Source organism: Neolamprologus multifasciatus, chromosome 14, assembly GCF_963576455.1.
Source record: "Neolamprologus multifasciatus chromosome 14, fNeoMul1.2, whole genome shotgun sequence".
Classification (NCBI taxonomy): domain Eukaryota; kingdom Metazoa; phylum Chordata; class Actinopteri; order Cichliformes; family Cichlidae; genus Neolamprologus; species Neolamprologus multifasciatus.
The window spans coordinates 3,142,999-3,168,456 of NC_140452.1; the positions used below are offsets into that span (position 1 = coordinate 3,142,999).

The 25,458-nt window shown below is 45.3% G+C and overlaps 1 long non-coding RNA gene, 20 other non-coding genes and 2 pseudogenes across 21 annotated transcripts; all 23 read right to left on the reverse strand.

Moving 5' to 3' along the window:
* Positions 1-2,107: 2,107 nt before the first annotated feature.
* Positions 2,108-2,232, reverse strand: LOC146503187 (U2 spliceosomal RNA; annotated as a pseudogene).
* Positions 2,233-2,295: 63 nt separating this feature from the next.
* LOC146503188 (U2 spliceosomal RNA) lies at positions 2,296-2,486 on the reverse strand. The gene has a single exon (XR_014869019.1). It is a non-coding gene; the product is annotated as a U2 spliceosomal RNA (small nuclear RNA).
* Positions 2,487-2,680: 194 nt separating this feature from the next.
* On the reverse strand, positions 2,681-2,793 carry LOC146503189 (U5 spliceosomal RNA). Its single transcript, XR_014868928.1, has one exon. It is a non-coding gene; the product is annotated as a U5 spliceosomal RNA (small nuclear RNA).
* Positions 2,794-3,036: 243 nt separating this feature from the next.
* Positions 3,037-3,227, reverse strand: LOC146503190 (U2 spliceosomal RNA). Its single transcript, XR_014869044.1, has one exon. It is a non-coding gene; the product is annotated as a U2 spliceosomal RNA (small nuclear RNA).
* Positions 3,228-3,421: 194 nt separating this feature from the next.
* Positions 3,422-3,534, reverse strand: LOC146503191 (U5 spliceosomal RNA). Its single transcript, XR_014868929.1, has one exon. It is a non-coding gene; the product is annotated as a U5 spliceosomal RNA (small nuclear RNA).
* Positions 3,535-3,777: 243 nt separating this feature from the next.
* Positions 3,778-3,970, reverse strand: LOC146503192 (U2 spliceosomal RNA). The gene has a single exon (XR_014869109.1). It is a non-coding gene; the product is annotated as a U2 spliceosomal RNA (small nuclear RNA).
* A 4,892-nt stretch (positions 3,971-8,862) lies between these two features.
* LOC146503193 (U2 spliceosomal RNA) lies at positions 8,863-9,004 on the reverse strand (annotated as a pseudogene).
* A 194-nt stretch (positions 9,005-9,198) lies between these two features.
* LOC146503194 (U5 spliceosomal RNA) lies at positions 9,199-9,311 on the reverse strand. The gene has a single exon (XR_014868930.1). It is a non-coding gene; the product is annotated as a U5 spliceosomal RNA (small nuclear RNA).
* A 330-nt stretch (positions 9,312-9,641) lies between these two features.
* LOC146503195 (U5 spliceosomal RNA) lies at positions 9,642-9,753 on the reverse strand. The gene has a single exon (XR_014868986.1). It is a non-coding gene; the product is annotated as a U5 spliceosomal RNA (small nuclear RNA).
* A 219-nt stretch (positions 9,754-9,972) lies between these two features.
* LOC146503196 (U2 spliceosomal RNA) lies at positions 9,973-10,163 on the reverse strand. Its single transcript, XR_014869052.1, has one exon. It is a non-coding gene; the product is annotated as a U2 spliceosomal RNA (small nuclear RNA).
* A 194-nt stretch (positions 10,164-10,357) lies between these two features.
* LOC146503197 (U5 spliceosomal RNA) lies at positions 10,358-10,470 on the reverse strand. Its single transcript, XR_014868972.1, has one exon. It is a non-coding gene; the product is annotated as a U5 spliceosomal RNA (small nuclear RNA).
* A 267-nt stretch (positions 10,471-10,737) lies between these two features.
* Positions 10,738-10,928, reverse strand: LOC146503198 (U2 spliceosomal RNA). The gene has a single exon (XR_014869031.1). It is a non-coding gene; the product is annotated as a U2 spliceosomal RNA (small nuclear RNA).
* Positions 10,929-11,116: 188 nt separating this feature from the next.
* Positions 11,117-11,228, reverse strand: LOC146503199 (U5 spliceosomal RNA). Its single transcript, XR_014869123.1, has one exon. It is a non-coding gene; the product is annotated as a U5 spliceosomal RNA (small nuclear RNA).
* Positions 11,229-11,471: 243 nt separating this feature from the next.
* LOC146503200 (U2 spliceosomal RNA) lies at positions 11,472-11,662 on the reverse strand. The gene has a single exon (XR_014869040.1). It is a non-coding gene; the product is annotated as a U2 spliceosomal RNA (small nuclear RNA).
* Positions 11,663-11,852: 190 nt separating this feature from the next.
* Positions 11,853-11,969, reverse strand: LOC146503201 (U5 spliceosomal RNA). Its single transcript, XR_014868925.1, has one exon. It is a non-coding gene; the product is annotated as a U5 spliceosomal RNA (small nuclear RNA).
* A 243-nt stretch (positions 11,970-12,212) lies between these two features.
* LOC146503202 (U2 spliceosomal RNA) lies at positions 12,213-12,403 on the reverse strand. The gene has a single exon (XR_014869063.1). It is a non-coding gene; the product is annotated as a U2 spliceosomal RNA (small nuclear RNA).
* A 194-nt stretch (positions 12,404-12,597) lies between these two features.
* LOC146503203 (U5 spliceosomal RNA) lies at positions 12,598-12,710 on the reverse strand. The gene has a single exon (XR_014868938.1). It is a non-coding gene; the product is annotated as a U5 spliceosomal RNA (small nuclear RNA).
* Positions 12,711-13,041: 331 nt separating this feature from the next.
* Positions 13,042-13,154, reverse strand: LOC146503204 (U5 spliceosomal RNA). The gene has a single exon (XR_014868916.1). It is a non-coding gene; the product is annotated as a U5 spliceosomal RNA (small nuclear RNA).
* Positions 13,155-13,397: 243 nt separating this feature from the next.
* LOC146503205 (U2 spliceosomal RNA) lies at positions 13,398-13,588 on the reverse strand. Its single transcript, XR_014869016.1, has one exon. It is a non-coding gene; the product is annotated as a U2 spliceosomal RNA (small nuclear RNA).
* A 194-nt stretch (positions 13,589-13,782) lies between these two features.
* LOC146503206 (U5 spliceosomal RNA) lies at positions 13,783-13,895 on the reverse strand. The gene has a single exon (XR_014868974.1). It is a non-coding gene; the product is annotated as a U5 spliceosomal RNA (small nuclear RNA).
* Positions 13,896-14,162: 267 nt separating this feature from the next.
* LOC146503207 (U2 spliceosomal RNA) lies at positions 14,163-14,353 on the reverse strand. Its single transcript, XR_014869075.1, has one exon. It is a non-coding gene; the product is annotated as a U2 spliceosomal RNA (small nuclear RNA).
* Positions 14,354-14,543: 190 nt separating this feature from the next.
* On the reverse strand, positions 14,544-14,660 carry LOC146503208 (U5 spliceosomal RNA). Its single transcript, XR_014868947.1, has one exon. It is a non-coding gene; the product is annotated as a U5 spliceosomal RNA (small nuclear RNA).
* A 6,712-nt stretch (positions 14,661-21,372) lies between these two features.
* Positions 21,373-22,408, reverse strand: LOC146503209 (uncharacterized). The gene is made up of 2 exons (XR_014877878.1): positions 22,224-22,408; positions 21,373-21,724 (listed from the first exon to the last, which is right to left on the reverse strand). It is a non-coding gene; the product is annotated as an uncharacterized LOC146503209 (long non-coding RNA).
* Positions 22,409-25,458: the final 3,050 nt, after the last annotated feature.

The following is a 25,458-nucleotide window of genomic DNA, read 5'->3' on the forward strand; positions in this document are numbered from 1 at the left end:
TCCCTGCAATCTTTTCCTGGAGCTTCTTGAAAACCTCTTTGGAAGCCTGCGCTCTCTGTGTGCTATAAGCAATTGAAAACGTTTTTATTCTCTTTTTCGTTTCTTCCCACCACCTCACTCTGTCCTCATACAACCCTTTCATTTCCACCCAACTTCCGAAGATTTCTCTAAATCTTTCCCTATACTCATATTCTGCCAAGACGTCATTATTCAATTTCCAATATGCCTTACCAAAAACTGCTCCTCCGGAAATTACCATTACCCAAATTGCTTTATGGTCTGTAAAAGGGGCAAAAATTGTCCCCCCTCCCGTTACCTTCTCCTTATCTCCTACTAATATATAATCTAATCTGCTCCTCATTCCTCGACTATTTTCCCATGTATAACCGACCTGTTTGCCTAATATCTTTCCCATAGTATCCGCCAAACTGTACTTTGCCATAAAATCTCTGAGCAGGGACGATCCACCATCCTTGTCTAGCGAGCAATTTAAGTCTCCTCCCACGATAATCACTTTGCTCGTCATAAAACATATATCCAAACCAGCAAAGAGTTCTCTACGGGCCCGTGGTTCTGCGTGTGCATAAATATTAACCACGCGACATTGAAATCCAGCCTTCTTAATGTCCACTACCATCACTCTACCCTGGATTACAGAGAACGTGTCTATGATTTGGATGCTTTTCCTCCCACACAAAACTCCCACCCCTGATCCATGTACGCTCCCCACGCTCCATGCTGCTTCGCCTCCTATCCACTCCTTCGTGAAGAGCAGAGCGTCGGCCTCGTCTCTTAAGTGGGCTTCCTGGATTAAACATATATCAAAGTCGCAAGTAATTAAAAATTCATACACAGCTCCCCTTTTCTTTGCATTCCTCAGTCCTCTGACATTTAAAGTCATTATTTTCATCTTATCCATTTAATGGTAAGGGCTACTTCCCCAAACTTTCCTGAGAAAATAATGTTCGTATCAGAGAACTTTCAGCGTTACTTTCATTTTCACTCCCATCGTCGGAATCATTTTCACTTATCGTGGTGCTCAAAGGAGTGTGGGTACACTCCGTTTGAGTTCCTTTTGGAGCACGCCTTTCTCCCTCCACACCGAAAGGCGCAGTCTCCAATTTTTCCTCATTGCTATCTTCTGGCGGAGTGGCCGAAACCTGCCTTTTCCTTCTTTTCGCCTTCTTTCTTCCTGCTTTCCTAACCTCTCTCCACGGTTGCTCCGTCATGTCCTCACTCGTAGCGAAGGATCCTTCCTTATTCCTGTCCTCTGTATCTAACAAAGGAACCTCTATCATTCTCTCAGAAACTTCTTCTTCCTCGTCAGCCTCATTTCTCTCACCTGCAGGAGTCTCCTGCATTAACAAAGGTGTTCCTAATTTGTCATGTCCAGTTTCCTTCTCTTGGCCCACCGGCCCCACCACTACTGCAGCGTATGACCTGGGCTTTGTGCAATCTCTTGCCATGTGCTCCTCTGACTCACATAAATGACATTTCTTTAGTACAGTGCAGTCTCTTGTGCTATGTCCCGTTTCATTGCAATTTCGGCACCTCACCTGATTGCAATTAGCGGTTTCATGGCCTTTGCCGCCACATCTTCTGCAAACCAGAGGTTGGCCCGCGTAGATGAGGAAGCCTCTGTCCGCCCCGATAGAAAAAACTGCCGGAGGATGTCGATAGCCGTCTTCACTATTCGGGTCTTCCTCCATTTTGACGCGGAATTGTCTTTTGCCGGTCCACAAGCCCAGACCATCTTTTATTATTCTTACTCCAGGTAAGACCTTTACGTGTCTTCCCAAAAAACATCTTATAGTCTCTTCTGAAACCCATGGGTTATACATGTGTACAGTTAGGATACTATAGTCACTTCTATATAAAGGGGTGACCATGTACCTTTTTAGTTCTTCATTTGACGTCAGGTGAGCTTTTCTCCTTGCTTCTTCCGCTGTGTCTTTCGTAGTTAGCGTCACATCGTAGTACTTGTTGGTTATACTCTGTTGCAAGCAGTAGATCTCCTCGGGCTGAATCTGCAAAGCATCAAACAAAATCCTCCTCCCAAAAGTTATTCGATCCTGGAAAGCTGCATCTTTGTCTTTTAGAGCAAATCTTAAGGTGTTCCTCGTGCCATCTCCTCTTTCAGTCTGCGTATAGCTGGCCGACCAGGTCGCCATTGTGCTTCTCAGATAAGAACAGATACTACACTTGATCTTAGCCAAAAGGCCGAGAAGCGATGGCTTCCTGTAGGTTTGGCAGACCTTACTTTGTTTGCCTTTTTTGCTTTTGCACAAAGTCAGCAAAGGGGGCACCGTTCCCGGAGGCGCTGCAATACCAGGTCGATGCGTGGAGCGAACGGAGCGAGCCCCTTATTCGGCTCCCTGTTCTAAAAATGCGTTTAATACGTTGCCCCCGAATCGGGGGCGTATCAGATATTAAACTGATAAGAACAGATACTACACTTGATCTTAGCCAAAAGGCCGAGAAGCGATGGCCTCCTGCAGGTTCCTGGCTGAGCCGCCTTCTCGGGACACTTCTCGCTTGTGACGGTGCGCTCTTTCACTTGGCTCACAGGGAGGGCTCCGCTTCAAATCTCCGCCCACCCACAGTAGCTCAGAGGCCTGCGGAGCTGCCTGGAACTGCGCGCTTTCTTCTATTTCTTCTTTTGAACAACGAGGAGAGGGCCCAGCCAGACGGCAGACCCTGCCAAAAATAGGTGCAACTCCTTAGCCTCGCTCTCCACGGAAGTCTTTAGTAAAAGGCGAAAGACTTGTACGTTTTGAAGAGAAGCCAGAGTGTGTGTTTCTTTGGCCTCGCTGGAAGCCGCAGTGACTCCTTGTCCCGTCTTCCGGCGTCACGGTAGGCCCTGTTTGCTTGGCTGAAGGGGCAGATCTCAGGCCCCGCCTGCTCTGCTCCAGAGTTCGACTTTGACAGGAGAGGGGTGACTGGAGAGGAGCACGTTCGCGGCTTCAGGCTGCTTTCTGGCTCTTGGCTTGGCAGACCTTACTTTGTTTGGCTTTTTTCCTTTTGTACAAAGTCAGCAAAGGGGGCACCGTTCCCGGAGGCGCTGCAATACCGGGTCGATGCGTGGAGCGAACGGAGCGAGCCCCTTATTCGGCTCCCTGTTCTAAAAATGCGTTTAATACGTTGCCCCCGAATCGGGGGCGTATCAGATATTAAACTGATAAGAACAGATACTACACTTGCTCTTAGCCAAAAGGCCGAGAAGCGATGGCTTCCTGCAGGTTCCTGGCTGAGCCGCCTTCTCGGGACACTTCTCGCTTGTGACGGTGCACTGTTTCACTTGGCTCACAGGGAGGGCTCCGCTTCAAATCTCCGCCCACCCACAGTAGCTCAGAGGCCTGCGGAGCTGCCTGGAACTGCGCGCTTTCTTCTATTTCTTCTTTTGAACAACGAGGAGAGGGCCCAGCCAGACGGCAGACCCTGCCAAAAATAGGTGCAACTCCTTAGCCTCGCTCTCCACGGAAGTCTTTAGTAAAAGGCGAAAGACTTGTACGTTTTGAAGAGAAGCCAGAGTGTGTGTTTCTTTGGCCTCGCTGGAAGCCGCAGTGACTCCTTGTCCCATCTTCCGGCGTCACGGTAGGCCCTGTTTGCTTGGCTGAAGGGGCAGATCTCAGGCCCCGCCTGCTCTGCTCCAGAGTTCGACTTTGACAGGAGAGGGGTGACTGGAGAGGAGCACGTTCGCGGCTTCAGCCTGCTTTCTGGCTCTTGGCTTGGCAGACCTTACTTTGTTTGGCTTTTTTGCTTTTGCACAAAGTCAGCAAAGGGGGCACCGTTCCCGGAGGCGCTGCAATACCAGGTCGATGCGTGGAGCGAACGGAGCGAGCCCCTTATTCGGCTTCCTGTTCTAAAAATGCGTTTAATACGTTGCCCCCGAATCGGGGGCGTATCAGATATTAAACTGATAAGAACAGATTTTTTTTTTCCTTTTTTTTATTTACTTTCCACAACATTTCCATCCTTTACATTTACATTTCACATTTCTCATACATCTTAACATATTACTTTCCAAATCAATGTCATACCTTCATTTCTTTACACCTAAATAAACATCCTACAGAAAGAGAAGAGAAGTTGAACAACAAGAAAATCCCACAAAATGAAAGACCAGAAACTGAAGAAACAATCGCCTTTCTATTATCTCGCTCCTTATCACTTACCACCTTTTTTTTGGTGGTTTTAAAAAGATGGTTTTCCACCTATCCTTAATTGTATCACTTCCCCACTTTTCTAATTCATGCCAGTATATACTTTCAAATTCTTTCTCTATTGCCTTAACTGTTCCTATCTCTCTCCATTTATACACTCCGGTTATATTTCCCTGCCTTGCTTTCCATAATTTAAGTTTTACAATTGATATCAGCATACAAATTATTTTGTTTTGTTCTTTTCCCACTCCTTTAACCCCAAACGAAGTGATTTCATCATATGTCACATTCTCCAAGCACTTATAACTCTCTTTCACCCCATCCCACACCTTTTTTGCATATTCACATCCCCATAATACATGTTCAATTGTTTCATCTTCCATACAGTTTTTCCTTGGACAGACTTTTTGCTTCCCCAAATTGTGGGCATACATTGTGACCCTGACTGGTAGCCTTCTATGCAAGTGCAACCAATTAAAATCTTTAAGCCCGTTCTTAAAACTCTTGTCCTGGGCCCGTACCCACACTTCAGAGCTCACCATTACTGGATTGACATTGAGTTTCTGTACCAGTTTCCTATATAGTAACTTATGATTTATCACTGTATCCTCATCTTTACATTCCGTATATCTCCTCCCCCACTTTACCATTCGCTGGAAGTACTCCGGCCTAGTCTCAGCTTTAGGGCCTTTATTATCCCACCCTATTAAAAACCGGTATGGTATAGACAGCCAAAACCATATCAGGATTTGGCATTTGTGTATATATGTCTTTTTCAAGAGTATACATACATTGCTATAGAATATTGCATCCAGCTTCAGAGGAACGTTTGGCACATCCCTCCCACCATCTGCTATTTCCTGATACATTAGCGCCCTTTTCACATATTCATAGCCCCCCCATATAAAATTAAATATTCCCCTCATTAGTTGAGCTCTATACTTCTGCGGCATCGGAAAGACGTAGGCCAAATGTAGCAGCTTTGGCAATACATTGGCCTTTACAACCAACACTTTCCCTGAAATGGAAAGTTTTCTTGTCTTCCATAATCCTAGGTTTTTTTCGACTACAGTCATCTTCTTTTTCCAATTACACAATGCATCCCCCTCCCCATTCCCAAAAGAAATTCCTAATACGTCCATAGGGCCTTCGCACAACATATAATCACAGATCTTGTCCTTCCTCCCCTCCCACTTCCCAAGGTATTTATACCTAGTCTTCTCCTTGTTTATTCTCGATCCAGTTGCTTTTTCATAATCATATAGAATGTCTATCACTCCCCTTAAGCTTTCATCGTCTGCCAAGTATAATATTGTGTCATCCGCGTATTGTGATATTTTTAAGCTCTCGCCCCGGGGCAACGTTATCCCTTTAACAATGTGGCTCACCCTTATTGCACAAGCAAGAGGTTCTGCGTATAAAACAAAGAGCACCACCGAGAGCGGGCACCCTTGCCGCAATCCTCTTGTTTGTTGCACTTTATCCGTTAAATGCCCATTAATTTTGATTTTTGAATTTATTCCCTTATATAAAACCTTTACCCATTTTGTAATGGCTCCTCCTAGACCCAGCCCCTCCATAACCTTCCACAAAAAAGCGTGGTCTACTCTATCGAAAGCTTTCTGCTGGTCCAGGCTAACACATATTGCAGCAATGTTTCTCTCCTTTACATATGTGAGTACATCCCTGTGTAGATGTAAGTTCCATGTGATTTGCCTCCCCTGTACCCCACAAGTTTGGTCCATTTCCACTATGTGTGACATGACTCCTGCTAGCCTATTCGCCAGAACCTTACTCAGTATTTTATAGTCCACGCACAGCATAGTTAGTGGCCTGTAATTGTCTAGTTGGTTCGGGTTTCCTTTCTTAAACAGAATAGTCACCACTCCCGTTTTCATGCTTTCCGGCATCTCTCCTCCCTCCATGATTTCCTTAAAAACCTCCAAAAGGTGGATCCCCACCATATCCCAAAACGCCACGTAAAATTCTTTTGTTAGGCCATCTATGCCGGGCACCTTATTGGCCTTCATTGCCGTTACCACATTATACACCTCCCCTACTGTCAATTCCCCCCCCAGCTTTCCATTTTTTTCTTCGGGTAGCCTTCTCCTTAGCGATCTTATAAAAACCTCCCCCTTCCCCTCATCCAAGCTCTCCTTTGTAAACAATTTTCCATAATATTCTTCCGCCGTTCTTAACAAATCATCTTTCCCCCTTATCACCTTTCCATCCCTCTCCAGTTCCGTTATAACCCCCCTCTTATCCCTAGTCTTCATTTTGCTAAAAAAGTATGAGGAGCACTTCTCGTTCTCCTCATACTCTTCCTGTTTTAATTTATATATTACGGCCCTCGCTTTCCTCTCAAGTAATTCCTCCTGTCTCATTTTTAAATTTTCCAAGTACCCTTCCTTTTTAATTCCCCTTCCCGTATTTTCCATAATATAGATTTTTTCTATTTCTTTTTGTATTGTGTCGAACTCTTTCTTTTGGACTTTTGACCTCTCTGTACAATATTTGATTGTAAACTTTTTGATTTTTTTCTTTATGTCCTCCCACCAAACCACGTTGTTACTGTATAAGCTTTTCATCTCGGCCCATATCGGGAAGATTTTCATGAAGCCTTCCCTATAGGCTTTCTCTGCGAGGACGTCGTTGTTAAACTTCCAATACCCTTTTCCAAAGTCTGGCCCTACTATCTCAAGCTCCACATCAACTGCTTGATGGTCTGTGAAGAGGGCCGGTATTGTTTTTCCCTCTATTATTTTGCACTTTTTTTCTACTAAAATGTAATCTAACCTACTCTTCACCCCCCTTGTGTTCTTCCAAGTATACCCCACTTGCTTTCCCAGTAACTTCCCCATTACATCAATTAGTCCATATTTCGTAATGAAGGTCCTAAAGGGGAGGGAAAACTTTTCCCTTTCCAAAGAGCAATTAAAATCCCCTCCCACAATAATATCTTTCCTAGTCAAAAAACAAGTATCCATTTTTTGGAAAAGGTCCTTACGTAGCCCGTGCTCCACCTGTGCATATACATTTATTATCCGACATTGAGTCCCATTTTTATCAATATCCACCACCATTACCCTTCCTTGTATTACAGTAAAGCTCTCAATTATCCGAATATCCTTATTCCCACATAACACCCCAACTCCAGTCCCATGTACCCCCCCAATGCTCCAAGTAGCTTCCCCTCCCCTCCATTCCTCAGTAAACAAAGCAACATCCCTCTCATCTCTCAGATGAGCTTCCTGAACCAAACAAACTTCGAAATTGAAGCTCAATAAAAATTCATAAACAATTTTTCTCTTCCGGGCACTTTTTAGCCCCCTAACATTCAGGGTAATTATCTGTAGTTTTCCCATGCCATAAACAAAACGCAAGTGGAGCACTAAGGGCAAAAAATATAATAATAATACTAAAGAGAAAGAAAAAAAAAAAAAAAAAAAACAAACAAAAAAAAAAAAAAAAAACCAATGAGTCTCTTGGTATATTTTACCTGCTCTCTTGGATTCTCTAACTATCCATATTGACATGTAACAAAAGGTCTTTTATGAAAGAGTCCTCGGACTTTTCTTCGCTCTCGTCTTCCTCTTCCATATCTCCATCGCTTGTCACATCACTTAGAGGGGTATGCATGCACTCAGTCTGCGTTCCCCTCAACACATACCCCTCCACATGTCCACCCTCCTCCAAAACCTCCTCCCTAATATCTTGATCACTTAGCTTACCATCTTCAGAGAAAGCGGCTGGACTCACCTTTCTCCTCCTTTTAGCGGACTTTCTCCGTGGTTTTCCAACCACTTCCCAACCTTTTTGGGGTTCCTCCCCCTGCTGTACTTTCTCACCATCTTGCTCAAGACTTCTCTCTCCCTTCTCCTCATGTCGCTCCGTCCCCTCCTCCACACCTTCCACCTTGTCCTCGTTAGCCTGATTTCCAGCAGCTGGTATCGGCTCCTGGGGCCTTGCTCCTACACCAGAGTCTATTTCCTCTTCGCTACGTTCTTCCCCAATAAGTCCAGTCTTTACCACGGCTGAATAAGGCCGTGGCTTAGTACAATCTCTCGCCATGTGCGCTTCCGAGTCACATAAGTGACATCTTCTGGGCTCCTTGCAGTTCCTCGTAATATGTCCAAGCTTGCCGCAACTCCTACACCTCACCTGGTCGCATTGTTCCGCATTATGTCCAACACTCCCGCATTTCCTGCATGCTTGGGGCTGCCCTGCGTAAACAAGGAAGCCTCTGTCCGCTCCAATAGAAAAGACTGCAGGTGGGTGGCAATATCCATCTTCACTGTTCATATCCGCCCTCAATTTGATGCGAAATTGTCTCTTTCCGGTCCATATGCCCAGACCGTCCTTTATCTTTCGTACTCCTGGGAGAACAGTAATGTATCTCCCTAGAAAGTACCTGATAGTCTCTTCCGTGACCCATGGGTTATACATATGTATCGTTAAAATTCTGTAATCATTGCGATACAAAGGGGTCACCATATATCTCCGCAGTTCTTTATCTTCTTCCACAATGCTCTTCCTTCTCACTTCTTCCGCGTATTCTCCTGTAGAGAAAGTCACATCATAGTGCTTACTTGCGGTGCTCTGTTGTAGGCAGAATATTTCCTCCGGCTGTATCTTCAAGGCTTCGAAAAGGATTCTCCGTCCAAAAGTTATTCTGTCATGCATTTGTGTGTCTTTCTCCATGAGTTCAAATCTCAGCGTATTTCTTGTTCCAAAAGTCTCGGAAAAACTGGCCGACGACGTCGCCATCTTTGTTTGCTTCCCGTCTCCTCTGATAAGAACAGATACTACACTTGATCTTAGCCAAAAGGCCGAGAAGCGATGGCCTCCTGCAGGTTCCTGGCTCAGCCACCTTCTCGGGACACTTCTCGCTTGTGACGGTGCGCTCTTTCACTTGGCTCACAGGGAGGGTTCGGCGTCAAATCTCCGCCCACCCACAGCAGCTCAGAGGCCTGCGGAGCTCCCTGGAACTGGGCGCTTTCTTCTATTTCTTCTTTTGAACAACGAGGAGAGGGCCCAGCCAGACGGCAGACCCTGCCAAAAATAGGTGCAACTCCTTAGCCTCGCTCTCCACGGAAGTCTTTAGTAAAAGGCGAAAGACTTGTACGTTTTGAAGAGAAGCCAGAGTGTGTGTTTCTTTGGCCTCGCTGGAAGCCGCAGTGACTCCTCGTCCCGTCTTCCGGCGTCACGGTAGGCCCTGTTTGCTTGGCTGAAGGGGCAGATCTCAGGCCCCGCCTGCTCTGCTCCAGAGTTCCACTTTGACAGGAGAGGGGTGACTGGAGAGGAGCACGTTCGCGGCTTCAGGCTGCTTTCTGGCTCTTGGCTTGGCAGACCTTACTTTGTTTGGCTTTCTTGCTTTTGCACAAAGTCAGCAAAGGGGGCAGTAGCTCAGAGGCCTGCGGAGCTCCCTGGAACTGCACGCTTTCTTCTATTTCTTCTTTTGAACAACGAGGAGAGGGCCCAGCCAGATGGGAGACCCTGCCAAAAATAGGTGCAACACCTTAGCCTCACTCTCCACGGAAATCTTTAGTAAAAGGCGAAAGACTTGTACGTTTTGAAGAGAAGCAGGAAGCCGCAGTGACTCCTCGTCCCGGCTTCCGGCGTCACGGTAGGCCCTGTTTGCTTGGCTGAAGAGGCAGATCTCAGGCCCCGCCCGCTCTGCTCCAGAGTTCGACTTTGACAGGAGAGGGGTGACTGGAGAGGAGCACGTTCGCGGCTTCAGGCTGCTTTCTGGCTCTTGGCTTGGCAGACCTTACTTTGTTTGGCTTTTTTGCTTTTGCACAAAGTCAGCAAAGGGGGCACCGTTCCCGGAGGCGCTGCAATACCAGGTCGATGCGTGGAGCGAATGGAGCGAGCCCCTTATTCGGCTCCCTGTTCTAAAAATGCGTTTAATACGTTGCCCCCGAATCGGGGGCGTATCAGATATTAAACTGATAAGAACAGATACTACACTTGATCTTAGCCAAAATGCCGAGAAGCGATGGCCTCCTGCAGGTTCCTGGCTGAGCCGCCTTCTCGGGACACTTCTCGCTTGTGACGGTGCGCTCTTTCACTTGGCTCACAGGGAGGGCTCCGCTTCAAATCTCCGCCCACCCACAGTAGCTCAGAGGCCTGCGGAGCTCCCTGGAACTGCGCGCTTTCTTCTATTTCTTCTTTTGAACAACGAGGAGAGGGCCCAGCCAGACGGCAGACCCTGCCAAAAATAGGTGCAACTCCTTAGCCTCACTCTCCACGGAAATCTTTAGTAAAAGGCGAAAGACTTGTACATTTTGAAGAGAAGCCAGAGTGTGTGTTTCTTTGGCCTCGCAGGAAGCCGCAGTGACTCCTCGTCCCGGCTTCCGGCGTCACGGTAGACCCTGTTTGCTTGGCTGAAGGGGCAGATCTCAGGCCCCGCCTGCTCTGCTCCAGAGTTCGACTTTGACAGGAGAGGGGTGACTGGAGAGGAGTACGTTCGCGGCTTCAGGCTGCTTTCTGGCTCTTGGCTTGGCAGACCTTACTTTGTTTGGCTTGGCAGACATTACTTTGTTTGGCTTTCTTGCTTTTGCACAAAGTCAGCAAAGGGGGCACCATTCCCGGAGGCGCTGCAATACCGGGTCGATGCGTGGAGCGAACGGAGCGAGCCCCTTATTCGGCTCCCTGTTCTAAAAATGCGTTTAATACGTTGCCCCCGAATCGGGGGCGTATCAGATATTAAACTGATAAGAACAGATACTACACTTGATCTTAGCCAAAAGGCCGAGAAGCGATGGCCTCCTGCAGGTTCCTGGCTGAGCCGCCTTCTCGGGACACTTCTCGCTTGTGACGGTGCGCTCTTTCACTTGGCTCACAGGGAGGGCTCTGCTTCAAATCTCCGCCCACCCACAGTAGCTCAGAGGCCTGCGGAGCTGCCTGGAACTGCGCGCTTTCTTCTATTTCTTCTTTTGAACAACAAGGAGAGGGCCCAGCCAGACCCTGCCAAAAATAGGTGCAACTCCTTAGCCTCACTCTCCACGGAAGTCTTTAGTAAAAGGCGAAAGACTTGTACGTTTTGAAGAGAAGCCAGAGTTTGTGTTTCTTTGGCCTCGCTGGAAGCTGCAGTGACTCCTCGTCCCGGCTTCCGGCGTCACGGTAGGCCCTGTTTGCTTGGCTGAAGGGGCAGATCTTAGGCCGAGCCTGCTCTGCTCCAGAGTTCGACTTTGACAGGAGAGGGGTGACTGGAGAGGAGCACGTTCGCGGCTTCAGGCTGCTTTCTGGCTCTTGGCTTGGCAGACCTTACTTTGTTTGGCTTTCTTACTTTTGCACAAAGTCAGAAAAGGGGCCACCGTTCCCGGAGGCGCTGCAATACCGGGTCGATGCGTGGAGCGAACGGAGCGAGCCCCTTATTCGGCTCCCTGTTCTAAAAATGCGTTTAATACGTTGCCCCCGAATCGGGGGCGTATCAGATATTAAACTGATAAGAACAGATACTACACTTGATCTTAGCCAAAAGGCCGAGAAGCGATGGCCTCCTTCAGGTTCCTGGCTGAGCCGCCTTCTCGGGACACTTCTCGCTTGTGACGGTGCGCTCTTTCACTTGGCTCACAGGGAGGGCTCCGCTTCAAATCTCCGCCCACCCACAGTAGCTCAGAGGCCTGCGGAGCAGCCTGGAACTGCGCGCTTTCTTCTATTTCTTCTTTTGAACAACGAGGAGAGGGCCCAGCTAGACGACAGACCCTGCCAAAAATAGGTGCAACTCCTTAGCCTCACTCTCCACGGAAGTCTTTAGTAAAAGGCGAAAGACTTGTACGTTTTGAAGAGAAGCCAGAGTTTGTGTTTCTTTGGCCTCGCTGGAAGCCGCAGTGACTCCTCGTCCCGTCTTCCGGCGTCACCGTAGGCCCTGTTTGCTTGGCTGAAGGGGCAGATCTCAGGCCCCGCCTGCTCTGCTCCAGAGTTCGACTTTGACAGGAGAGGGGTGACTGGAGAGGAACACGTTCGCGGCTTCAGGCTGCTTTCTGGCTCTTGGCTTGGCAGACTTTACTTTGTTTGGCTTTTTTACTTTTGCACAAAGTCAGCAAAGGGGGCACCGTTCCCGGAGGCGCTGCAATACCGGGTCGATGCGTGGAGCGAACGGAGCGAGCCCCTTATTCGGCTCCCTGTTCTAAAAATGCGTTTAATACGTTGCCCGCCAATCGGGGGCGTATCAGATATTAAACTGATAAGAACAGATACTACACTTGATCTTAGCCAAAAGGCCGAGAAGCGATGGCCTCCTGCAGGTTCCTGGCTGAGCCGCCTTCTCGGGACACTTCTCGCTTGTGACGGTGCGCTCTTTCACTTGGCTCACAGGGAGGGCTCCGCTTCAAATCTCCGCCCACCCACAGTAGCTCAGAGGCCTGCGGAGCTGCCTGGAACTGCGCGCTTTCTTCTATTTCTTCTTTTGAACAACGAGGAGAGGGCCCAGCCAGACGGCAGACCCTGCCAAAAATAGGAGCAACTCCTTAGCCTCGCTCTCCACGGAAGTCTTTAGTAAAAGGCGAAAGACTTGTACGTTTTGAAGAGAAGCCAGAGTGTGTGTTTATTTGGCCTTGCTGGAAGCCGCAGTGACTCCTCGTCCCGTCTTCCGGCGTCACGGTAGGCCCTGTTTGCTTGGCTGAAGGGGCAGATCTCAGGCCCCGCCTGCTCTGCTCCAGAGTTCGACTTTGACAGTAGAGGGGTGACTGGAGAGGAGCACGTTCGCGGTTTCAGGCTGCTTTCTGGCTCTTGGCTTGGCAGACCTTACTTTGTTTGGCTTTTTTGCTTTTGCACAAAGTCAGCAAAGGAGGCAGTAGCTCAGAGGCCTTCGGAACTCCCTAGAACTGCGCTCTTTCTTCTATTTCTTCTTTTGAACAACGAGGAGAGGGCCCAGCCAGACGGCAGACCCTGCCAATAATAGGTGCAACTCCTTAGCGTCGCTCTCCACGGAAGTCTTTAGTAAAAGGCGAAAGACTTGTACGTTTTGAAGAGAAGCCAGAGTGTGTGTTTCTTTGGCCTCGCAGGAAGCCGCAGTGACTCCTCGTCCCGGCTTCCGGCGTCACGGTAGGCCCTGTTTGCTTGGCTGAAGAGGCAGATCTCAGGCCCCGCCCGCTCTGCTCCAGAGTTCGACTTTGACAGGAGAGGGGTGACTGGAGAGGAGCACGTTCGCGGCTTCAGGCTGCTTTCTGGCTCTTGGCTTGGCAGACCTTACTTTGTTTGGCTTTTTTGCTTTTGCACAAAGTCAGCAAAGGGGGCACCGTTCCCGGAGGCGCTGCAATACCAGGTCGATGCGTGGAGCGAATGGAGCGAGCCCCTTATTCGGCTCCCTGTTCTAAAAATGCGTTTAATACGTTGCCCCCGAATCGGGGGCGTATCAGATATTAAACTGATAAGAACAGATACTACACTTGATCTTAGCCAAAAGGCCGAGAAGCGATGGCCTCCTGCAGGTTCCTGGCTGAGCCGCCTTCTCGGGACACTTCTCGCTTGTGACGGTGCGCTCTTTCACTTGGCTCACAGGGAGGGCTCCGCTTCAAATCTCCGCCCACCCACAGTAGCTCAGAGGCCTGCGGAGCTCCCTGGAACTGCGCGCTTTCTTCTATTTCTTCTTTTGAACAACGAGGAGAGGGCCCAGCCAGACGGCAGACCCTGCCAAAAATAGGTGCAACTCCTTAGCCTCACTCTCCACGGAAATCTTTAGTAAAAGGCGAAAGACTTGTACATTTTGAAGAGAAGCCAGAGTGTGTGTTTCTTTGGCCTCGCAGGAAGCCGCAGTGACTCCTCGTCCCGGCTTCCGGCGTCACGGTAGGCCCTGTTTGCTTGGCTGAAGGGGCAGATCTCAGGCCCCGCCTGCTCTGCTCCAGAGTTCGACTTTGACAGGAGAGGGGTGACTGGAGAGGAGTACGTTCGCGGCTTCAGGCTGCTTTCTGGCTCTTGGCTTGGCAGACCTTACTTTGTTTGGCTTGGCAGATCTTACTTTGTTTGGCTTTTTTCCTTTTGCACAAAGTCAGCAAAGGGGGCACCGTTCCCGGAGGCGCTGCAATACTGGGTTGATGCGTGGAGCAAACAGAGCGAGCCCCTTATTCGGCTCCCTGTTCTAAAAATGCGTTTAATACGTTGCCCCCGAATCGGGGGCGTATCAGATATTAAACTGATAAGAACAGATACTACACTTGATCTTAGCCAAAAGGCAGAGAAGCGATGGCCTCCTGCAGGTTCCTGGCTGAGCCGCCTTCTCGGGACACTTCTCGCTTGTGACGGTGCGCTCTTTCACTTGGCTCACAGGGAGGGCTCCGCTTCAAATCTCCGCCCACCCACAGTAGCTCAGAGGTCTGCGGAGCTGCCTGGAACTGCACGCTTTCTTCTATTTCTTCTTTTGAACAACGAGGAGAGGGCCCAGCTAGACGGCAGACCCTGCCAAAAATAGGTGCAACTCCTTAGCCTCACTCTCCACGGAAGTCTTTAGTAAAAGGCGAAAGACTTGTACGTTTTGAAGAGAAGCCAGAGTGACCGGAAGCCAGTCACAGACCGCAGCCTCCAGGCTGGGCACACAGCAGGAGGGAGGCAAAGAAGCCCCCCAGCCAGGCTGAGAGGACCCCCAGAGCCCCAGCAGCCACGGTCGATCACAGCCCCGGTGCAGAGAGCGCCCTCTGAGGAAACACTGGAGATAAGAGTATATACTGGGTAAAAAGATAAAATAAATAAGAACGCAATACAATATAAATATAAATATCAATAGAGTAAGAAGATTAAAAAATGAATAAGAATAAAATTAATAAATATTAGGTAAAACCTAAATTAACAATAGAATAACAGGATAGAATAAATAAGCGTAAAATAAATAAACGTTAAGTAAAAGCCAAGTTAAAAAGGTGGTCTTGAGCCTGTTCTTAAAAACATGTACGTTCTCTGCGGCCCTGAGCTCCTCCGGCAGGCTGTTCCACAGACGAGGACCATACCACTGAAAAGCTGCCTCTCCGTGAGTATGTGTCCTGACTTTAGGGACAATCAAAAGGCCAGTACCAGAGGACCTCAAGGTCCGCGAGGGTTCATATGGTAAAAGCAGATCTGAGAGATAAGAAGGCCCAAGACCATTAAGACATTTAAAAACCAATAAAAGAACTTTAAAATCGATCCTGAAACACACGGGGAGCCAGTGCAGCGATTCTAAAACCGGTGTAATGTGGGCCCGCCCTCTCGTCTTCGTCAGCACACGAGCTGCAGAGTTTTGTAAAAGTTGTAAAGTTGAAATATTCTTTTTAGGAAGACCAGAGAGTCAGATAAAAGTCAGCTTAAAACGAGTTGCTAAAGAATCACGGCTGCCACTAGCTTAGGTAGCGTTAGTATTGTGCTGCGGGATCAGTGTTGCCAACTTAGCAACTTTGTCGCTATATTTAGAAAGTTTTCAGACCCCAAACAACAAATCTGGCGACTTTTTCTGGTGTTATTGGAAACTTATGATGACTGTTTGACCTGAAAGCATGTATTGCTCTTACTCTCAACAAGCAGTGGGTGCTGCCATGGGCACCTCACCCATGCCAAAGCGCTCTCCTGGGGGGGATAGTCCTCACGCACAAGTATTTGAAAAAGATGTCATGTCTAGTTGTTGATGTAAACAAACAAAAACAATTGTGCCTTTGCTTTCTTCATTGTAATAGTGCAACAATTTCAGTGTGGGAAAAACTGGTGGGACTCAGTTACACAGGCCTAACTGGTGGCTGTATAATCACCAACCTGTTGCTGTGTGATTGGTGGAGGTTGCAAAGAGGGTGCTTCACCATAAGTCTCCTTGTGTTGGTCAGAAGCAGATTGCTGTGGTCATCTGCTGTTTGCACGGAAGGTGCAGATTTGTCTGTAAACAACCATCACATGTCTGGTAACTCACCACCAAGCAGTAGTGAAACTTAAAAACATGTGACACAATCCAGAAATTAAGAAAGTTTGCCTTTCCCAGAAACACATTTCAAAAGGCACACTTTTTCCGTTGAAGGCATATGGTCTCAATTCCTGGATTGCATTTCACTACCATCTGGCAAATAGTTGAGTGTTTGCAGACAAGTCAGCATCTAATGTATAAACTACTATCTGGCTAGTGATCAGTGCAATTGTAAGGAGGTTTCAGGTGCAACACCTTTGTGTGACCAATTACATGCAGCGATACCAGCAACCTCCAGCAACCACAGCAGGATGTAAAAAAATGCCCAAAAGCAGTGTTCTGCACTGACCTGCTTTTTGTTTGTGCGGTGCTCAAGATAAGCTGATATCAATAATGTATTTGTCCCATTGACAGCCACAACTGGTACATTTATTTTTGTATGATCTGCAAGAATAAAAACATAGTTTAAGAATAAATTCAAGGTTGCTTATATTTCTTAAATTCTGTTTAAGGTCCACATCAAGAAAAAACAATGGAAAAAATGTTTGTTTCCATTTGTTATTGACTTGAGTGAGTAATAACCGCAAAGAATTGGTTTTGGTTTAGAATTAATTTACTTATACAATCACATAACACTGTATTCTAAAATACCCCCCCTCCTTTTGCTACTTCAATCATGAAACTGACCAGTGATCAACAAATTTTCTGGCTTTTCTGTCGCAAGTCCCGTCTCTCTTGGTTGTTTATCGCCCACTTTGCGCGACAAAGAGGAAACCAGCGGATGCCGCGCTAAACAACAGCAGCGCGTTTAAGCTTGATCAGCTGTTGTTAGAAATGATTTAATATTAATTTCTAGTGTCAGCTGATGTTTGCTGGAGCTACAGCTGTAAAGCTAGAATAGAATAGAATAGAATAGAATAGAATAGAATAGAATAGAATAGAATAGAATAGAATAATCCTTTAATTGTCCCACAAGGGGAAATTTGGTTGTAACAGCAGCCAAAAACACAAATATACAAACAAACAGGACACGGAACAGAAACATACACAATTTTTCTTACATATTTACATTAAGGACAATGGTTACTATAAACAGAGAGTACTGTACAGTTATTAAATTAAATAAAAATAATTACAGGTAAGAGGCAAACCAGGTTGTAGTGCGAATTGGTTAATTAACTAACTTATTGCAGTTACAGCATTGATGTAAACATCTATGTTTGTTGGGAGCAGTTCTGATTGTACAGTCTGACAGCTGCAGGGAGGAAGGACCTGCAGAAACGCTCCTTCATGCATCGAGGATGCAGCAGTCTGTCACTGAAGGAGCTCTGCAGTTCAGCAACATCTACATGCATGGGGTGGGAGTCAAAGCTGCTGGTCATGATGTCGGTTTGGATATGTGGTGAGAGGGAAACATGAAGATGAAACCAGGAGATGTCCTTACTGAATCATCAGAGCTGAACAAGTGATGGAGAAACAGGTTTACCTTTTAGGTGACATGAATGAGTTGAAGTTATGAACTGTTTCTGAGAGACAAATAACACCAGGATCCTTTTCTAAGTAGCTGACAGCTGGTAACTGTGCAGGGGCGGATCTAGCAAAGTGTTGCCAGGGGGCCAGGTAGGGCATTAACAGGGAAAGGGGGGCACAAATAAATACTTTTCTTTCTTATTCTCATTTAAAATGTCTAGCTTTTAATAAATAATTATTTGAATCTTACAACCAACCTTAACAAGCAGAAATGATGCATTATAATTTTAGTTATTAATAAAAAAAGAAATAGACTCATTCTTGCAGAGTTCATAAAAATGAATGACACTCTAAAAATGCTGTCATGGTCAAAATACTGGAACTTTTCAATAAAATACATCATTTATCCCAGAAAGTTGTTACAGTTACAAATGTTGTGGTATTCACATGTTTATTTCCTTTATGTGCAAGTGGATAAAGACAAGAGAAAAGAGAAAAAAGACAAATTTGACAGCATTTCACACAGAACTTCAAAAATGGACCAAGTCAAGAGCCAGACAGAGTCAGGGTATATAAATAAAACTGAACTGAATTGAACAGGAACTCATCAAGCCCTTTTTACTTTAAGATAAGACTGAAAATATTCCTTTTTGAAAAAAGTTGGAGCTGGCTCTGCTGACTCTATATCACGCTTAAGTTGCAAAAGTGGACTTTGAATTGAAAAGATTTACACCAAAAAGATAAGAAACTAATAAAGAAAACGTGTGCCTATGGGAGAGCACTGCACATAGTGTTGTATCAACAATATCTGTGTATGTCAGGCCATAAAGAGTGCATAGGTCAAATCCAACTGTTTGCTTAAGAAAGACTTAACCTGAAGCACATTTACAGAACAAATATAGCAAACTGTTAAACAAGACCACGCTTTGTCATTTCAGCAAAATTAGGAGCGAATTGAGCCTTCAAAAAATATCTTCTTAGTTACCACTGTAGCTATATTACACTGACATATAAAAAACAAAACACCCAGCTCGCCCCTGTGGGCGGTCTATCCTTCAAGCTCGGGTCCTCTACCAGAGGCCTGGGAGCTTGAGGGTCCTGCGCAGTATCTTAGCTGTTCCCAGGACTGCGCTCTTCTGAACAGAGATCTCCGATGTTGTTCCTGGGATCTGCTGGAGCCACTCGCCTAGCTTGGGAGTCACCGCACCTAGTCAGGACATTGGAGTAAATTCTCGACCATCTCACACTTCTGTTTAATCAATTCTCTGTTTGACGTTTATTCAGCTGTGTGAAAGCTATAACTTTAATCTCAGCCAAACCGATTCACTCAGGAACAAATAAAACACTGAAAAAAGCCAAACAACAACATAGTTAAGTTATCTAAGTGACTTATCATGTTTAACCTGAGTAGAGAAAGACCACGGGAGGTCTGCAAACAATGTGCCGGGAGTCTGGTGTTCTCTCCGGCACTAATGAGCCTCGACCTCCTGATTAGCTGTCAAGCTGGTGGGTAACAGATGTCGGAAAATGTCGGAGCACTTTTGCAAATATGCAAGGATACATCCGACCCATCAAATCCGGGGGAATGAACGACGCATTTGTCGGCCACATTTGGAGCAGGCTTCAAATTGGGACGGCCTTCATCGCCTGTCTGTGATGTAATCAGCCTTCAAATGCAGCCTCTGGCAGATGCAGCCTAGGAATCGGGACATACCTTCTATGATTAGCAGGGTTAACTCACTAACATGAGTTAACTCAGACGTTCCCAAAGTGTGGGGCCCGCCCCCTAGGGGGGGCGCAGCGCCATTGCAGGGGGGGCACGGCATGAAAAGGGAAAAAAAAAAAACCCAACGCTTGGACACTGCTAGCACGGGCGCCCACACAAAGGCAAAGCAGGAGATGAAGCATAGCTGAATATGTTTCCAAACCAACTTCATTCTAAGCCAAAGACTAGAAAATATGGTGAAGCATATCTTCCCTTTGGTTTCACCTGCACAAGTGCTGAGGTAGGTCTCCCTGCAGGATTGGTTTTCCCTTCGTTGGGAGCAGCGCTGGGCTGTTTAAATCATGGACAAACAGGATCCCACATTCTTGATTTGTAGTTCACAAACACTTGTTGTAATGACTAACTACTCTTGACATTTTAGAGATGTTAGCTCTTTATACAGTAAAGTTACAGTGGGATACAAATAACATCAGGTCGTTCCTGCCACAATTTGTTCCCCGGTTCAAATCACGGACAAACAGCGTCCAACAGTTGTTTATGTTTTTGAACCCATTTTGCACAGGGATTTTTTGAAAAATGTATTGACAGCAATGTTGAATATTATTACACAGAAAAAAACAACTACATGTAAAATAATTACACCGTGACGCCTCTGCCTTTGTAAATGGAGGGACAGTAACTGCGTGTAAAACCTGCAGATAGTCAGATTAACAGTATTTCGTCTCTACCTGCCATTCTGCAATTCATTTCATGTAAACAATAACGTGCACACAGCGTGACCTGAAAAAAGGCACATACCTTTGACATTGCATGACGAACTCTGTATTCCTCATCCAGTAAACGCAAAAAAGGAGTTTTAAAAAATCTCCGTTCTCGGTGATTCGAAACGCTGTTTACGTGTGGACAAAACAGCTGCGTTTTCAAAAATACCCGTGTAGGTGTGGACATAGCGTAAAAGAGTTAGTAGTTTATTTTCTTACTACCTGTAATTTATTGCAGATTACTTGTAATTATTTGCTTAATTGTTTACTAAATGTTTGAGGTGTGAAATAAACCGCAATGGAGCAAAATATGGGTGTGTGTGGTTGGAGGATGTGTTCGTGCGTGCGTGCGCACGTGCGCGCGCGGGGGGGCGCGAACATTTTTCTTGTAAAACAAGGGTGCCCAGCAAAAAAAGTTTGGGAACCACTGAGTTAACTGATGTTCTGGGAAAGACTGGTTGAGAGCATACATCTTAAATAATGCTGGCCTGACTGCCATCAGGTGGGATTCCTGGGAGGAAACATGAGGGCTCCACCCAGAGGAGGAGAGCAAAGACTGTGGAAATTTACTGACTCACCCAGACCATGACAGTTTGTCCACAGTTAAAACCATTACAACTCACTGGATTTGACTCAATGAATCCGTTTTCATTTCTAATCACAATTTTTGATTTCCTGTATGCCCCCTTGAGTCTGTCACTCTGTCATCTCATTTAAAGAAGTATTGGAAACGCCCATGCGCGTGCATGGGCGTTTCCAATACTTCACACACACACAATAGCGTTTCCAATACTTCACACACACACACACACACGTGTTTTCGTGATATATCAGTACGTATGACAAAAATGTGACAAATGGGAACGTGCCTTTCCGAAGGTCCTAGAGGCATGGGAATCACAAAAAGTTTGCCCCATGCTTCCAGGAACACGCCCATCTGTTGAGATTTTGGCTAGGGCAAAATTTTGGTCAAACCTGAATTTAATGCTACTTGTGAGGACACTGTCAGGTTTATGTGACTTATGAGAACCATAAGGTCACACACTGATATTTCATGTTTAGGTGAATTGTGAAGCCCATGGAAACACATAATTTTCAAGTATACATGACTTGTAAGGACCAGGTAAGGGTAGGTTCTGTATTTTCAGCTTGGCTCCTTTTGAGATTACAATATAATAGGCATGGATGCACAATAGTAATGCTCACCAGTCGGGTAACTTCTGACAGAAATATCAGACATTTATGTGTTAATAAAACAGTAAATCTGAGCTGTGTAGAGACTTAAAAAAAGACATAGGTCAAATGTGGTCAGTCTACTTTTTAAGTCTTAATATTGTAATGCATTAATTCATTTTGTAGTGAAATGCATGTGAATAAAAATGTGGAACATTATCTGCCTTTCTTATCATTTAATTGCAAAAAGCACCCAGCATAAACCACAGATTTATGAGTAAGAACAATGCAATACAGAAAACTGCAATACTGACATAACTGTGGAAGTAACAAAGTATCTCTCTTGCTTGTTTCTTTTTTTCTTGCATCTTTCTTTTAATGCTATGATCCTGTTGTGGATGTAGTACCTTATGACAACCCAGTCTCTGCCTTTCAGAGCTGCCGGCTCTGCTTGGAGGCAGCAGTCACATTCCTTTTTACCTGGTACTTTGCAGCTTGTTATGAAGTGAAACGTGCCGCTCAGCAACCTTCACTTCATCATTTGTCCACTTGCTTCTCACCTTCCCAGCTGTCATAAATGGAAACAAAAGAAAATATCTTAATGTGAATGCAAGAAAAGATAGAAAATATTCTAGTTTAGAATGTTAATACAAAATGTTCTTAAACCTTGCTTTCTACTGGAGCACTTTAAAGGAGCAATAAGCACAATTCATCATACTTAGGTTGAAGGAATTAATAATGGCTATGTGAAGAACTAGAGGTGTAATTACATCTGGAGTACAGCATGAAGTCACAATCCCTCTCTCTGTGTTGATCTCCAGCCATAGACTTTGGTTTGGTTTACAGGCAGTGCACAACAGCACACCTAGCAGTGAAAAGATATTGCTTATTGCTCCTTTAAGGATGCTTGGAATGAACCATTTGAAGTGCTGTGTTCTGCTGGGAATCAAATAAGATGAAATGATTTATGATAAAAGCTCTCAACAGTGTCATGTCTGAAAACAATAAACTTGTCCTTTGATCACAAGTATATTCAGCTAAAACATTTTGTATTTGGGTGCCTTTACCCCTTCTTGGTGAAGTGTTGCTAATGTTTTTGTTGTCCAGGGTGATTGAGGCAGAGGTGCCCTTCATGTTGTCCAGGGCAGCTGAGTAAAGCGTGTGGCTTGGAACCCCAGAATACTTGGTCCTTGAGTCTTTGAAAAGTAACAGTGAAATATGAGAATCAATGCATGCAATAGGTCTGTTTGCTTTTTTCTCTGCATTGTAGGCAAACTCAGTGTTGGCCAGTGTGTAATTCTACATTAAGGGGCGATCATGGCTCAAGAGTTGTAATCGTAAGGTTGCCGGTTCGAGCCCCGGCTCCGACGGTCTCGGTCGTTGTGTCCTTGGGCAAGACACTTCACCCGTTGCCTACTGGTGGTGGTCAGAGGGCCCGGTGGCGCCAGTGTCTGGCAGCCTCGCCTCTGTCAGTGCGCCCCAGGGTGGCTGTGGCTACAATGTAGCTGCCATCACCAGTGTGTGTGTGAATGGGTGGATGACTGAATGTGTAAAGCGCTTTGGGGTCCTTAGGGACTAGTAGAGCGCTATACAAATACAGACCATTTGATATGAATATTTTACATGTGAACATAATCTACTAATAATACTCATCACAGTGTGATTGTTTGAAATCGGATAGAGTATTATTATCATCATGACAACCGTCCCTGCTGTTCAGTTTCAATGTAACACACACTAGAGTTGTTGGTTCTACCAATTGAGAAAGGCTACAAAAACAAATTCATGTCCTTCACAGCTTAAAACAATCTGAGGACAATGTAACACAAAAACACAAAAATATCAAATTTAGTAGGAAAAAAGATCAACCTGATGTTTTAAAGGGAAAGTTAGGACTAACAAATGGTACGCCAATTTCTTTCTCCTAAGATGTTCACAAACAAGTAATGCTAATGTTGATTATGGGAAACTTTCAATCAAACTGATTATTTTAATACAATCAAAGAGCATTTCATTTATGCACTAGGCCCAACTGACACATATACTTGATTCCAAATACAAAAAAATAATGTGTAACCTGTTGGAAGAATGAAGTGGGTATGTCACTCACTAATTGGTCTGAAGGAGGTTGAGACAGGACCTCAGCACGTGGTGTCTGCAACAAAAGACAACAATATAATGTCAGAAACATTCTCTAGTATAAATCCCGACTAGATAATTAACTACAGATCATACTTGTATCAGTGAACATTATTACAGAAGGATCTGACTTCCTTATACCAGATTCTATAGAAACTTAACACTGTACAGTTCTGCTGCCCAACGATATGAGGACAGTGTAACACACACTAGAGTTGTTGGTCCTACCACATGAGGAAGGCAACTGAAACACACTCATGTCCTTCACAGCTTAAAACAATATGAGGACATGGCGACTGAACACATGTAGAGTTCATGTTCCTGACTTCGAACTTCTCCTGCTGTTGTCAATAAAAGCTCTAAACCCAAAACTGATGTAAAGCCATCTATTTCCCCAGAAATCCAATCATGTAAACTGATCAGCAGGAGGGTAAATGGACAAAAACATGTGTGAAAGGACAAAAATATCAAATTTTGTCAGAATAAAGATCAAGCTGATGCTTTAAAGGATAACTCTTCAGCCACCCGCCGTTTTTTTTTCTGACAAAAATATCCACACCCAACGCCGCGCTGTGTATTGTGGAATAGGTTGGGTCACAAAGTCTTACGCCGGATACAGCCTTCAAATTTGGGGAAATGAACTGTGCATTGGAGTACACTTCGAATTAGGACACCCTTCGTTGCATCGCTGTGACGTAATCGGGCTACAAATGTAAGTATACGTAAGTATAGTGTCGCATTCCCCTGTGTGCCTCTTCGTATGTTTAGTTTTTATATGTCCCAGTAAAGTTTTGCATTATTCCCCTTTCAGCAAATAAAGCTGTATTTTTGACCTTCCCGTCTCTGCGAGTCTGCATTTTGTTTTCTTTCTTGCCTGCATTACAGCCGTCTATGACATTAATATCATATCTATAAAGTGCAAACAAGATACTTATTCCAGTGTATAAACTTCACCTTAGACATCCATTCAAAAACACAATCATGACTGTTAAAACTGCTGCTGTTAGACATTTACATGAGGCAGATATATACTGATCGAGTATATATCTCGAGGGGCGATCGCGGCTCAAGAGTTGGGAGTTCGCCTTGTAACCGGAAGGTTGCCGGTTCCAGCCCTGGCTCCGACAGGCTTGGTGGTTGTGTCCTTGGACAAGACACTTCACCCGTTGCCTACTGGTGGTGGTCAGAGGGTCCGGTGGCACCAGTGTGTGAATGGGTGGATGACTGAATGTGTAAAGCGCTACACAAATACAGGCCATTTACTACTGATTTGAGAAGTGTGGATGCTCAGCAATCTGTTTTCATGTTAAAGTTGTTTTTTCTTTGACTTTATAATCTGATACTCTCTCTCTCACACACATGTTGCGTGTGGGAAAGTGTTTTGTACACTTTCTCACACGCAGTTCTTTATTATCTCTGAAAACATGTTTTGACATTTTAGCCTTTTTCCTGAAAGGGTAAAAAGCATGTAAGCAGCATGCTGAGGTCAAGACTCTTGCAAAAGAGATTTTATATACTTACATACATATATACATACATATATATACACACACACACACATATATATATATATATATATATATATATATATATATATATATATATGAGCATAGAGCTAATCCAGCCAGAACGCCTGTGTCTGTCCAACCAATCAGAGAGCTCCTTACATCCCACAGTGTGGCTAATTTGAATAGCCGCAAGGAAGTTGTTAATCGAAGAGCTAATCCAGCAGCTAATCCCAGAGCGAACAGGAAAGGGAAATGGATTTTGAAATGAGTTTCTTAAATTGGAATTCAAAAATAAATTTACAAATGCAGAATTTATTCTACAATTCATTATTTAAGCACAGAATTCTTTATTTCGATGCGCGTGGCTCTCGCGGTCCTCCATAGCAAAAATGAGTCCAGTATTATAGAATGAAACCAAAAACACCCGCCGCTGCCTTTTGACGGTGCAAAACGTTTCGTCGATATTTTTGTGTTTGTTGGGGAGAAGACTTACAAACATACTGTACAGCACTTCAGAGTCACACTGCTAGTGATCAAAGATTTATGTAAAATTGACAAACTGAACACATTTTGTACTGTACAGGAGACACGGCACCAGATTGATTTGACTATGGTCTACAGCCAATCAGGATACAGAACACAATGCGTTGTTAAC